Here is a 12,429-nt window from a genome sequence, read left to right on the forward strand (position 1 = left end):
ATTATCGAAGATACGAAGGAACGAGAGCACTGCCGGCAGCGTACGAACGAGAGGGACACGGGGAAGGTGCGTGATCAGGATTCATCTTTGCTGCTCGCATGTCCTGTCGCAGTTTGCTCTCTTGCCTTCTGTTCCTCTTTCGCGCTTGGATCAGTAGCTTCGGCTCGTCTTCTGGCTTTCTTCGTCGTCGCTTTGCCTTCCACTCTTCTCGTGCTAACGTCCGCCGGCTCCCCCACGAATATTTCGTAAAAAGGACGCGGCCGAACACGAGAAAAAACGGAAACGGTCGACGATGAACTCTTTCTCCGTCACGCGCGGATGAAAATTATCCTGCCTTTCAGTGACCGTTGATTTTTACCCGGCCATTAAAACGTTCGATAAGTCGGTCCTTTTTCCTTTTTTTCAACCATCTCCAGCCTTTTTTCCCTGCCGTCCAAGGTTTTACGCCGTATGCCCGATCGAGTCCACTCGAACGAATTCGATCGTGTTTCCACCCCGCGTTTTGACGATCGAAGAATGAAGCGAATCCGAGGTTTCGCTTCGCCAAGGAAAATAATTTTACTCAATTTCGTCTTCTCCGAATATTGGTCCTTCGAATAAGAGGGCAGCGCTCTCTGACAATTCTCCGAAGTAAACTGAAACGTTGGCGCCTCTTAACTTCGTTTTGACCAATTGTTACGGCGAGTAGCAAAGACTTACCCCGTCATCCCTTGGTGGATAAACGAGGCGCGTATCCTCGTAAAAGTAACGCCCCTCCCTGGAATACACATATACACACACACGCGCGCGCGCGCGCGCGGAAATACCTACAACAACCTGCTGGTCGTTCGAGTGAAAAGACCGCGTCGAGAGCCGCGGCGTTATTATCATACCTTCCCTTTTAATAGGAAACTTCGCGGACGGTTGGAAGGCTCGCTGAAGGGTGAAAGGGGTAAGCGATGCTCCCGGGGAAAGAAGCGAACCGCACAGCCATGCTGGAGAGAGATAAAAAATACAAGACAACCGAACGAGCCCGATTCGAAGAAGCGAGATAGATTTCCGAGTAACGGATGGAGAAAGATAAGGAAAGATGAAGGAAGATAGAGAGGAACGAGGACTCTCTCGCGATTAATGAGCGGTGTTTGTTGTTAATTGCTGCCGCCATTAGGTTGGCATCTCCTCGCGAGTTTCCACCACCCCTAGCCTTCCTCTTCCTCTCTACATCCCTGTCTCTCCTTTCTTTTTTCTATCTTCCCATCTTCTTCTCCTCGCCCTGTCACCCAGAGATAGTACATGGGAGCACGGTTATATAATAAATAGATATATACATATACACACATATACACGCGCAGATGCGATACTCTCTGTCCGTGGGTGTTCACGAATACCTCTGTACCGTCGTGGATCGGTACATAATGCCATCTACCTATATACATTTTTCCTTCTGTTTATATAGACTGCAAAGAGAGACAGACACATAGAAGCGTGCACACCTAAAACTCGCGGAGCTAAACCTACCACCGAGTCACCCTCCAGCGGCTCCTCGAAAGCGGAGCGCGCATGTTAATGATCGCCCGCCACGGCCTTTATCTTTTCCACCTCATTTGCGCGCCACGAGTGGGACCAGGGAGTTTGCGACTCGCTAGAAATGAGAGAGAGAGAGAGAGAGAGAGAAGCAGGGAAAGGGGAAAGAAACGACGACGACTTCATCCCCCAACCACGCCGTTAAAATATTTGCTCGCACGAAGATCCGCGTGGCTGTGCCGAGAAAAGGTGTACGTGTATCGCGCGAGAAGTTCAGCTGGAGATGAGACTCGTCCCCTCCGCCGCCAACCTCCCATTTTTTTTGACTTCATCCCCTTTTTTCCGCCCGGCCACCAACCACCGGCGTTAGACTGAAGAGGGACTTGAACGAGAATCTTCTTACAGGTACGATTCGCGCTCGTGTGGGTGAGTGCGAGAGGGTTGCGCGGTACACGGCTAGCTTTCTTCTGTTTCCTCTCTCTTTCTCGCCTGTCTCTTTCTACGACCTATTCTTCCTTGTCCCGTGCGTTCCCTTCTTTCGTACCTTTCATCGGACGCCACGCGGTTTTCCACTTCTTGCTTGGACGATGGCGCGATTTACGGAGAAATTAAGACGCCAGACCGACTAACGCGTGCTCGGGTTGCTTCCACGACTTTTACACCCGCCTTATTCCAACGCCGTGTTCTCCACAAATTTAGTTATTATTTCACTTTGCAGCCTTATGTTAGAGAAGAAGCGTGACATCTCCCGTAATTTCAAACGATACATTTTATTAGTTACGTAGTTTTTGATCTGAAAGGGGTATCGATGGTATTCCTAAGAAGAAAATTGAGCAGACAAAGAGTGGGTGCAGGATAAAAGCATTATTAAGAACGACGGCGGCAACAGCTCGTAGCAACTTTCTCCTTCAACAACTAATGTGATAATTACTCAAGCGGAAGTAATAAAATTAATCTCGGTACCGCCTCGCCGCGTTTCCACCCTCTCTTTTCCCTCCCGGCAACCCCGCGACTCCTTTTAACCCGCCGTTGAATTTTGGTGGCGCAGGATGGCTCTGCCCTCTTATAAATCAAAGCCAGTTTAGCTTTTAATAATTCGACGGAGGGGATGGCAGACCGGATAATATACGCCCCAACTTCTTCCTTTATTCTCGGCCAAGAAGAGTATCCCGTTAATATCTGCGGTGACAGTAATTCGTTTCGCGTTTTCGCGGGAAAAGCAAGAAAGAATATAGCAAAACAAGGTGCTACTTGTGCCATCGAACTTTCGACATTTTCAACTTTACGCAGAATAACGAAACTTCGTTGTATATTAAGAGACACTGGCAGTTTCTTTCATGTAATAACGCAAGAATGACAAAATATCATAATCCCGCAGGGAAACATATCGAGAACTAGGAAACAATTCGTATAATTCTACGGTTCGACGCACGTCTACGCTCTTCGACTGCAGTAACGAGGAAGAAAGATGTCTTTATACTTTACAACGTGCCATGATTACAACGTAGTAGTATAGGAATTATAACCACAGGTGTCTAGTTATTTATTATTGTCTTACGGTATTTTCTACTAATCCGTTCTTTGTATTTCTCGAACAGTGAGTTACTCGGGAGTCATACTAATCATCCAGATGAGTTAAAAAGCAGAGAAAAGTGCCGACGTTATACACGCTATTTATTCCATTTTCTAAGTATTTACGCACCTCCTAGAGAATGTTGCGAAAAACAAGCGATCCGTCGTGAAAAATTGAACGTTACTCGTTTATCTAGCTAATGGAATTTACTTTGTTCATGTGACGCTGGATTAACGATCCGATCGGTCGAATTCTATCAGATTTTGAACGATAAGAAATTTGATTTGAACGTAGAACGACAGCAACGATTTCGCGACTTCTTGGAAGAGATCGTGAGCTCAGTTTGTCCCCCGCGAGCGAAGAAAAGTCTGCGGGAACACTGGGTAGGTTGCTCTGGTGGGTTCTGGCCATCGAGTAAGTATCAGTAAATAATCGCGGCGGACGTTACATTACTCGGCGGAATTTATGATTCGGGCCCGTCCGGTCACGTTTGCCGGAGGGCTCCTCCTCGAAGACGCTCCGAAGGAGCAAAAAGAAACTCCAGCGAGAAAGAAAAAGATGGCCGGTAGAGAGAGGTATCCCGAAACGGGACAAGGAGGAAAAAAGGTCGAGGTGATGATAAAATCCTGGAAGGAGGTGCAACGAGTAAGAGACAGCCCCTGAAACACAGGCCAATTTGCCACGCTGCGTTTGCCAGGCTAAATATTACGCGAGTTTACACAGGTCGTGTATCTGGGACACGAAATCGATTCCTGTTGAGTGAGAGTCGTTGCTATTAGCTTATTTCTATTACATACATATGTATAATAAAAGTCTGTCTGCGATTTAGCATTCAAAATACTCCGATCTCTTGAAACTTCTTAAAATTGTAGAGCATCTAGATGGAAGAGGAATTAATAACGAAAAGCATATCGAACTTTCGTTTCGTAATCGCAATACGGATTCGATAGAATTCAGCGATGTAAAAATGAAACTAAAAATGAAATTCTGTTTCTTATACAAATTAACGATGTTTCGTAATGTACGACAAGCTTGACTATTCTATACGAAAATATCACGAGGAAAGAATGAGATTAGAAAGCGTAAGAAAAATGCATTAACGAGAAACGAAAGAAGAATTTAGAGAGGAAGGGAAAAAGAATTGAACAACTAAAGTCTCATGCACGACCGCCCTTTTAAACACCTCGCAAGCCAATTTGCCACGGCGTGTCCACGAGGTGATAAACGCTAGGCGGATTCGAGTGTAAACTCTAGCTTGTATCACGATTCAGCAGCACGAACGAGTCTTTAACGAGTATCATCCGGTTGAATGAAATTGGAAAAAACGAGATCGCAGAACCGGTTACCCTAAGATTTCGAAGCTTCTGGAAAAAAAGAATGAACTGGCAGGAAACAGTGACACGCGATTCGGGGAGAGGAACGTTGCAATTCGTAACAATGTATTCTTTCGTTTCTCCGAAAAAATTAGCCAAGACAAACGCATAATGCTACAGCAAACTTCTTTGCCCCGTTTTCTCTTACCCCACGCGAGTTCTCCGTACTGCGATTTAAATACGCAGTATATTATTTATTAATAGTATTATTTAGTAATTACTTTATTATTGTTATTTGTTATTAGTAAATTATATAACAATATGTAAACGCAATACTTTTGTTTTAAATAAAGCTTTAACCGCGCTTGGATATTTCATCATATACTTGATCAAACTCTGCTTCTTGCCAATTTTCTAATTTTCCCAATGACATAAATAGCGATGAACAAGTGATTAAGTTACATCCAAAGAACGGTATTTCCAACCTCATCGTTTTTCCTTATTTTTTAATTTATGGAGTTTACCAGCATGGTTTTCAAACGACTCGTACGGTAATGAAAGATCGAAAAAAAATATCATTATGTGAGAGAATTTTTGTCGAGGCATGTCTCGAATTAGGCGGTAACGCGTGAATAAAAATACACTGACGAGCGGCGATTGGCAAAGCGGTCGCGAACTAACCACCTATGGGGGGATTAATTTAATACCTGAGTAAAATCAATCAACGAGAATTGATGTTGGTTGGAAGAGTGGGTGCCGAACGACCTGCAGTCGGCTGACCAAACTGTACGAGCTGAGGGGGAGAGAAGAACGGAAAGAAGGCAGTATTTGCTTTGCGACGTAGCGGGGCCCGTAATCAGTGTAAATCAGGGGACACGTAAATCACACCCTCTGCGGTAAGAGCCTCTCTAACGGGTGGTGTAACGTATGGTAGGAAATAAGTGATCGTACACGAACGGCAATTTGGAGATGCTTCTGTAATACTTGTCCGTGTTATCGTACTTGGACACGAGCCATGTTCATACATTTATTCTTTTCCTTCGTTCTCGAATAATTTTTGCTTACCACTGGATCTACGAATGACGATAACGATCTACAATTGGCAATCTTAAAACGTCGTTAAATTGAAGGTAAAAGAAACGAGTAACTACTTATATTTGATATACAAGACCGAGGCTGTTGTTTCTCTGCGACTATGAAATCAATCGGTTTAAAGCTTCCATGGTAAGGGCGGCGATTAAGAGAAGTATAATAAACAACGACGTATACTCGTATTTTTGGGTACACGGGTACGTGATTCACGTCGGCGGCTTGTGTGGTCGTCGGTACCGCCCCCGATTGCTTCCCAACCCCCATGTAAGAGGAAGAGAAGCGAAACGAGAGGTTCGTACCACCTGTTAATCATAACCGATTAAATTATTAATATTCGGATAATTACACCGCCTACGATGGACCATTAATATATTTTCGTTAGCCGTGCATCGATCGAGATTGTTATAATTCCAGGACGAATATCTAATTTAGAGTCAGAGGGAACGTTTCGAACGAAATTTCGGTGTCGTTCGATCTAAAAGTTCTCGATTCAGGCTTACTGGAATATTGGATGCACTCGCTCAGGTACTCGTATTTTCCCTCACATCGACGCATACGTGCGCATAAAGCACGTGTGCCTTCGTGACTACACGGTCGAGCACGCTCGAGAATCGGTCGGTAGAGAGAGATCCGTCGATTGCAAATCCGTAAATCATTGGCAGGAAGAGGCGTTTACGCGCAAACGAATTAATTGAAAAGGCACCTCGTCGTCCTCTTTCTACCTTTCTCCCTTTCCCTCCCTATTCGGCTCTTTTACCTTCTTCTGCTTTCACCCTTCGCTCCACTCGATCTTCTCCATTTCTATCGTATTCTTCTCCTCCCTCTCTGTTTATCTTCCCTCCGTGTATTTACAGGCCGATACACAGGGATCGAGGAACAGCAGCGTTACTTGCCTTTCGCCGAAACAACGTACAATCGTCCGTTCATTATGATTGTAGCGTAACTACGGTACTTTCCGATCAAATTACCATTTCGATTGTATTTCATCATTTTGACTGTGTCCGTCCAAGTGCATTTAAAATAGCGACAGAGTAAGAGAGAGAAACGAGATGCGCCATAATTGCTCACACGGGATCCCTGGTTGATCCTGCACGATGAAATTCGAATCGGCGAACGATCCTTTCTCCAGTGTTGATCCCTCTTCGCCGGCCTTCTTTACGATACTGCTTCGTCTTTCTCCTTTCCTCGCGAAACCCACAGTATCGGACTATCTATCTTCTTCAGGTTCCAGTCCGGTCAGATACACAATATCTCGATACCTTATCGCCCACATGATTTCTGGTTCGTCTACGTTCAAGAAACACACGCGCGCATCTTCTCTTGTATCTTGACGTATTTGCTTCTTCTACCTCGCACTTCTACGATGGACCAAATACGACCACTCACCTTCTCTCTTGCTTCTCGCTTACCATCTCAATAACGCGAATGACCCCGGCGCCTCGAAATCCCGCCGAGATAACCTTTATTGTAATTACAATAAGGCATTATGCGCGCCCAAGATCCAAACGGGTCGGAGGTCACACACTGGCTTGCCTTTTTCGAGGCTCCTCTTACAATCATCTCTGTATCTGTGACACGTTTTCTTTTTCTTTTTGGAACGTCATTTTAGACATACCAGATTCAATCACGCGGGAAATTCTTTTACAAAAATAAAACACAACGATGCGATATTCTTGCGATACCTTTTTTAATTCGAAGATCAACGTATTATTAGAGTTGCATTTTCAGATGTCATGGAAATGCAGGTTAAAATCTAAAAATTAAAAGAAAGGCGAGGTCCATTCTGTCGAGTGCGCCGGATGTGAAACCGACACGAAATCATGCAGCATCGGACGTGCGAATTCCCAATTTCCTTGTCGGCAACCAAAGTGCCGCGACCAAAAGGAAAGGAAAAAATGTGGAGGAGAGAAATTTACATCCCAGGATTTCGTTTCACGTGTGATATGAAACTAAAAGGACCGGCACGCCACTGGAATTATTACGAACAATCATCATTATGTCCGAAGAGAGCGGAGTAATCTTCTGCTCCATCTGTTATAAGCCACGTGTGGTGACAGAAAAGGGGTGAAACGCAGCAAATTCTCAGATAAATCTTTCGCGTGTTCCAGAGAAAGCACCTTCGCCATTTCGATTCAAATTTCTTTATCCAAATCTCAATTCAATTCTGATCACTTTCTCTGGTAGATTCAGATGAGAACGAAAACAAAAATACTCCCGTTAAGCCTGACAGCGAAAAATTAATAATTTAATAGCAAGAAATTTGCACGTTTCGAAGAAGAGAATTACATCGAACGTGTCGAAACCTTCGCGTTCTTCGAATTCAAATTTCTGTGTTTAAACCTACATTTCGTTTCCGTCATTTCCATACGAAATTCTAAGAGTAAGAGCAACTTGTAGGAATGATAAAAATTATAGGAGCGAGAACAAGAAAACACATTTGTCGCTCCTAATTTATAGGAATCGATGACTTAACGTCAAAAGACGTTTGAGAGAAATGAATACGTCGAATGTAGCAAAATCGTGGCAGAGCGAATCCTGGTGATATTATCGAGAAGGAGTGGCCGCTCGTATGCGCGTATCGCGTTTCATGGCACGGCCATCTTTATATATGCAGACGGGCCACGCGTGGAAGGTCTGCGGTAGGCGACATGTTCACTGGACATGACTTATTGCCTACAAGCGCCACTGTAAATCTCGGCGTTACAACGTCTGCTTCTGCCACCGAGAGGCGCAAGGGCGGCAACCGCACACCGAGACACATGGAGATCTTTTCAGAGATCTTTGGGGTCGTGTGCTCTTTTTTTCCACCCGCGTTCAACTTGAAATTAAGCTGACTGCACTCGTTTCAATTAGATACCAACTTCTCTAAATTCGCTTCTTTCCTCGATATTTCCGGCTGTTCGAGTCGTTTAATACCAATGAAACGTTTTGAGGCGTTTTTAACAGGCGTCCTTTCTTCCTCTTCCGCCGGATAAGAAGTTTGAAGTTGCCATTTAAAGAACAGGACAACGTCTGTGAGAAAAAGGATCGTGTTTTCTCGACTGACTAACGTCACGAATTTGACGAAAGTTCGGTTGAAATTACGTGGAAAATTACAGGTCCAACTTCCGGTGCTAGCGGAAACGATCGAATACATAGCCCCATTCTCAGCGAACGAACTGCAATCAACGACGATTGACAACTGAAATCAATAATTTAGATTAATGAAATACAAGATTACGCTTATTCTTGTTACGAAATTTTACACCGGAAAATTTCAGTTTTTCCGATCTAATTTGAAGCATCTAACACGTCGAACGCTCCAAGAGCTAATGATAAGGTTGGGCTAATCGTCGTCTGACTATGGGTCTCTTCGCAGCAGAATCCTAATTGAATTAGAAGATCCGGGATTTTCGAGGCGGGACCAGAAGCAGGTTATCCCGCCATTTACGAGCAACCCTTCATTTCGAACAGTGAGAGCGTCGGAGAAGGCCGAGAAGCACCCTTGGCGAGTCTGTTTGCTTGGCAAACGATAAAATAATGAATCTTTGCTCTACGTTTCCACTATCCGATTCACGAAATCAAAATTTTCGTTGGCTTGAGAATATAATTCGATAAATAAATTAGGTGAGAAAGATCGCGTAAATTCCAGGCAAAATTGCCCGAAAATTAAAGGAAAATACAAGGAAGACGCCTTCGTTTATCGTCGCATTATTCCACTGTATATACCGATCTTTTTTCTTGCTAATGAAGATTTATGACATTATTTTCGTTCGTGCTTTTATTTGCTGAGTCGGTTAATCTTACATCGTTAAGCGCCACAAAAACTGCGGCAAAATAGCATCATTATTTTTTATCGGCGAAAAACTTGGTCAAAGTTGTACGTCCCATCCTACGATAGAAACATAGACCTGACGTAATCTTGAAAAGAAACGAAATCAACGCAATGTTATCTATCGATCGTTCGCTCGATACACTTTTGATTACGTATACCTAATCAAAGTAGAAACATTGTAAAAGTGCTGTATGTGGAAAAGTACGAAAACGGAGAACGACAAAGTTAAGGTCGATGCAGCGAAGAAATTCTCGAATCGTTAATTCCGACGTACCTCGGGCGTACATCAAATTGACATTCACCTTCACAGAAACCGTCAATTTCACGACGATTTGCACCCGCGGGAATTCGTCCTCACGTGCAACGAGTGACCGTTCACGAAAAAGCTCGAGTAAAAATGAGGGTCGGTTTCAGGAGAGAGGATAGAGGAAGAAGAAGAAGAAGGAGAAGAAGAAGACAGGTCTCGATGGTCGCTGCACGTCGCGTGACGGAAGATCCCATGATCACAGGCACACGCACGCGCGTATTTGCATCTTATCCGCGTCTACGTATGTTCACGATGAAAACCGACAATTTTCGCAAAGACTAATGTCTTTCGCAACACGACAAACACACGTGAAAAATCTGAATAATCTACGTAATAGAGATCTTTAAGACCAATCTATCTTTATCTGGATAAAGTGAGCTGAATTTCAGGATATACATTGACAAATTATACATGTTAATGTTACGCGATAAATGATCCAAGCTGAAGACACGCCTGCGTATTCATATATCTTGTAATTAGCATAAAAATAGTGAGCGTGTCTATCATCAAACTAATGTTTGTCTCACGTGGATGGTTGGCTGTGACGATTTTCGTGAATCGAGCCGACAGTGCATATACACAGGTATGGTAACAGCATCTGAGGATGTAGCAATTACGTCTGGACTCCTTGCCACAGATGGACGGGACCGCAACCACGGAACGCCCCTTGCGTTACACACATGTTACAAGTTCCCTTCTGTCCCTCTTCCCTTTCCTCCTTACCTCTCTCCCCTCTTCTTGCTGCTCATTCCTTCCTGACCGAATTAATGTTCGTACGGTCAGCACGAAAGACGCTCCTGTGGGAACCGCGAGACATGTCTTTGTCGACGTCCATCCCGGTCGACGAACGCTATCCTGGTCAACGATTACGAGAGCCAAGGAGATGAAGGAGAGCAAACATCGTACACGAGGATGAGGGTTAACTTGAAGAACGCACTAAGGTTAATGAAGACGAGCAAGATATAGCAGAGTATCAGCTGAAGGGTTGAGCGCTTGAAACTTGTTGGTGAACTGCGGATGTGTATGCATTTATGGGAAATTTAACTGCGAATCCTCGAATTTTCTACGGCTCGATCTCTCTCTTTGTTTTCGTCCCAGCATGAAGAAGAATATTAAATGTTCTAAGGAGATGTTTAGCATAAAAGCGAAGAATTCGAATCAGTCAAAAATGATTCAAAAAATGAATAAAAAAAAAGGAGATTAAAAGTACAAGAATGCACAGAATGTAAATACATACACAATAAGCAAAAATATGAAACATACCCAAAGTAAAGATACCAAATTAAATAAAGATTCGCAATGTAAAATTATTAAATAGTATTGCGTGATAATTCGCTATGAATATAACTTGGAAAGTGAAATTTTTTAAATGATGGTAATTTCGAGAAAGTAGATAGTATCGCCGAACGAAGAATAAGAAAGTGAAGCTTCAAGAATACGATGTTTCCTATTTCTTTACAAAATATTCGCGTTACGATGTTCACGCAAACATTCATTACTTCAAGTTACGCTTAAGAGGTGACAAATAACATTGTCACCAGCAGCTTTGTATACTACGTAGAGTGACAGCGAGTGAAGAAAGGAAAGAAGCAAATGAAAACAAAGAAAAAAAAAAAGAAAAAATATCGAATGGTAACCGGAATGACAAAATTGCTTTACGCTAGTGATTGATAAATTTTGTCGATTACAAATTTTCGAAACGAACGCGAGTTATACACGTTCGAACCTTTTGTATGTTGATGCTACTTCATTACGTTAAAATTGAAGAATTCGTTCCAGTTTCACCGCCAATCGTGTGCGATGTGATCGCTGGATAACGGTGACCCTGAAGACAGCGGGTAACCCCATAGCCATGAACTTTCTTTTCTCGTGTGCCGTTGACAATGGGGAGTCACGACCGTCTCGTGGATTTCTGCACGCGATGACCTGCGTACTTCCTGAGGACACTTGAAGAGGAAGTGTCCTAACGGGAGCATAGACCCGCTTTCTGTTCCAAGACTTCACCCTTTGTTCCATGAACCATCGTCGTCCACGGTAGGCTAGCCGAAATCAGAATAGAAACACGCGACGAAGGAAACTAGCGTAAAAATAAACCGTGCAATCGTAGAAACGATCGGTCAAATCACCGGTTATCAAAGATAGTTGGCCAACTAATCCACACGGTATTAACCGTAAGTTGGTTGCCTCTCGTCAGGGCATTCGAGCTCTAATACACCCTAGGGGTCGTGAAAGGGATGAGGCGGCAGTCACGTGTATTCTGCCCGGCATGGCCGCGAGATTACAGGCCGGCTCGAGGCTGCCTGCGATGTAAATCAATCTGCCGCACAACTTCCCCGAGGGTCTGGTCTAAACTGTTCTCTCTACGGCGAAAAGTGAATGGCAATCGTACGAGGTGTCGGATGTTCGAAACTATGTTTTCTTATTGCTCTCGCGCGTCAGCCAAGTACGTTTTCGAACCTAGAGAAGAAACAGCAAGAAGAAAACAGGTCAAAGATGAATGGCGGGACTACCGTTCGCCGTGCATCAACTAGAAGAGGATCAGCGACAAAATCGTGCCGGCTGCATTTATTGAAAATTACTCCTCGCGTGCCAGCTCTTCACGAAGATGAGAAAGAGGAGGGTAAAGAGATGCAATCGACTAGCCGCCCCAAAGTCACGATTATGCTAACCGAAAGGCGCTTGGTTTAATAAGTTTAGGAACGCTTTAAAGTGCAATATCATCATATCCCGACTGTTCGGTTCTGAACCTTAACTCCAGACGATAAACGAGTCTCTTAGTATTCGCTAGATCGTTAAGTACGTGAAACTACATTTTCATGTAAGTGGA

The sequence above is a fragment of the Bombus huntii genome, chromosome 13 (assembly GCF_024542735.1).
Source record: "Bombus huntii isolate Logan2020A chromosome 13, iyBomHunt1.1, whole genome shotgun sequence".
Lineage (NCBI taxonomy): Eukaryota > Metazoa > Arthropoda > Insecta > Hymenoptera > Apidae > Bombus > Bombus huntii.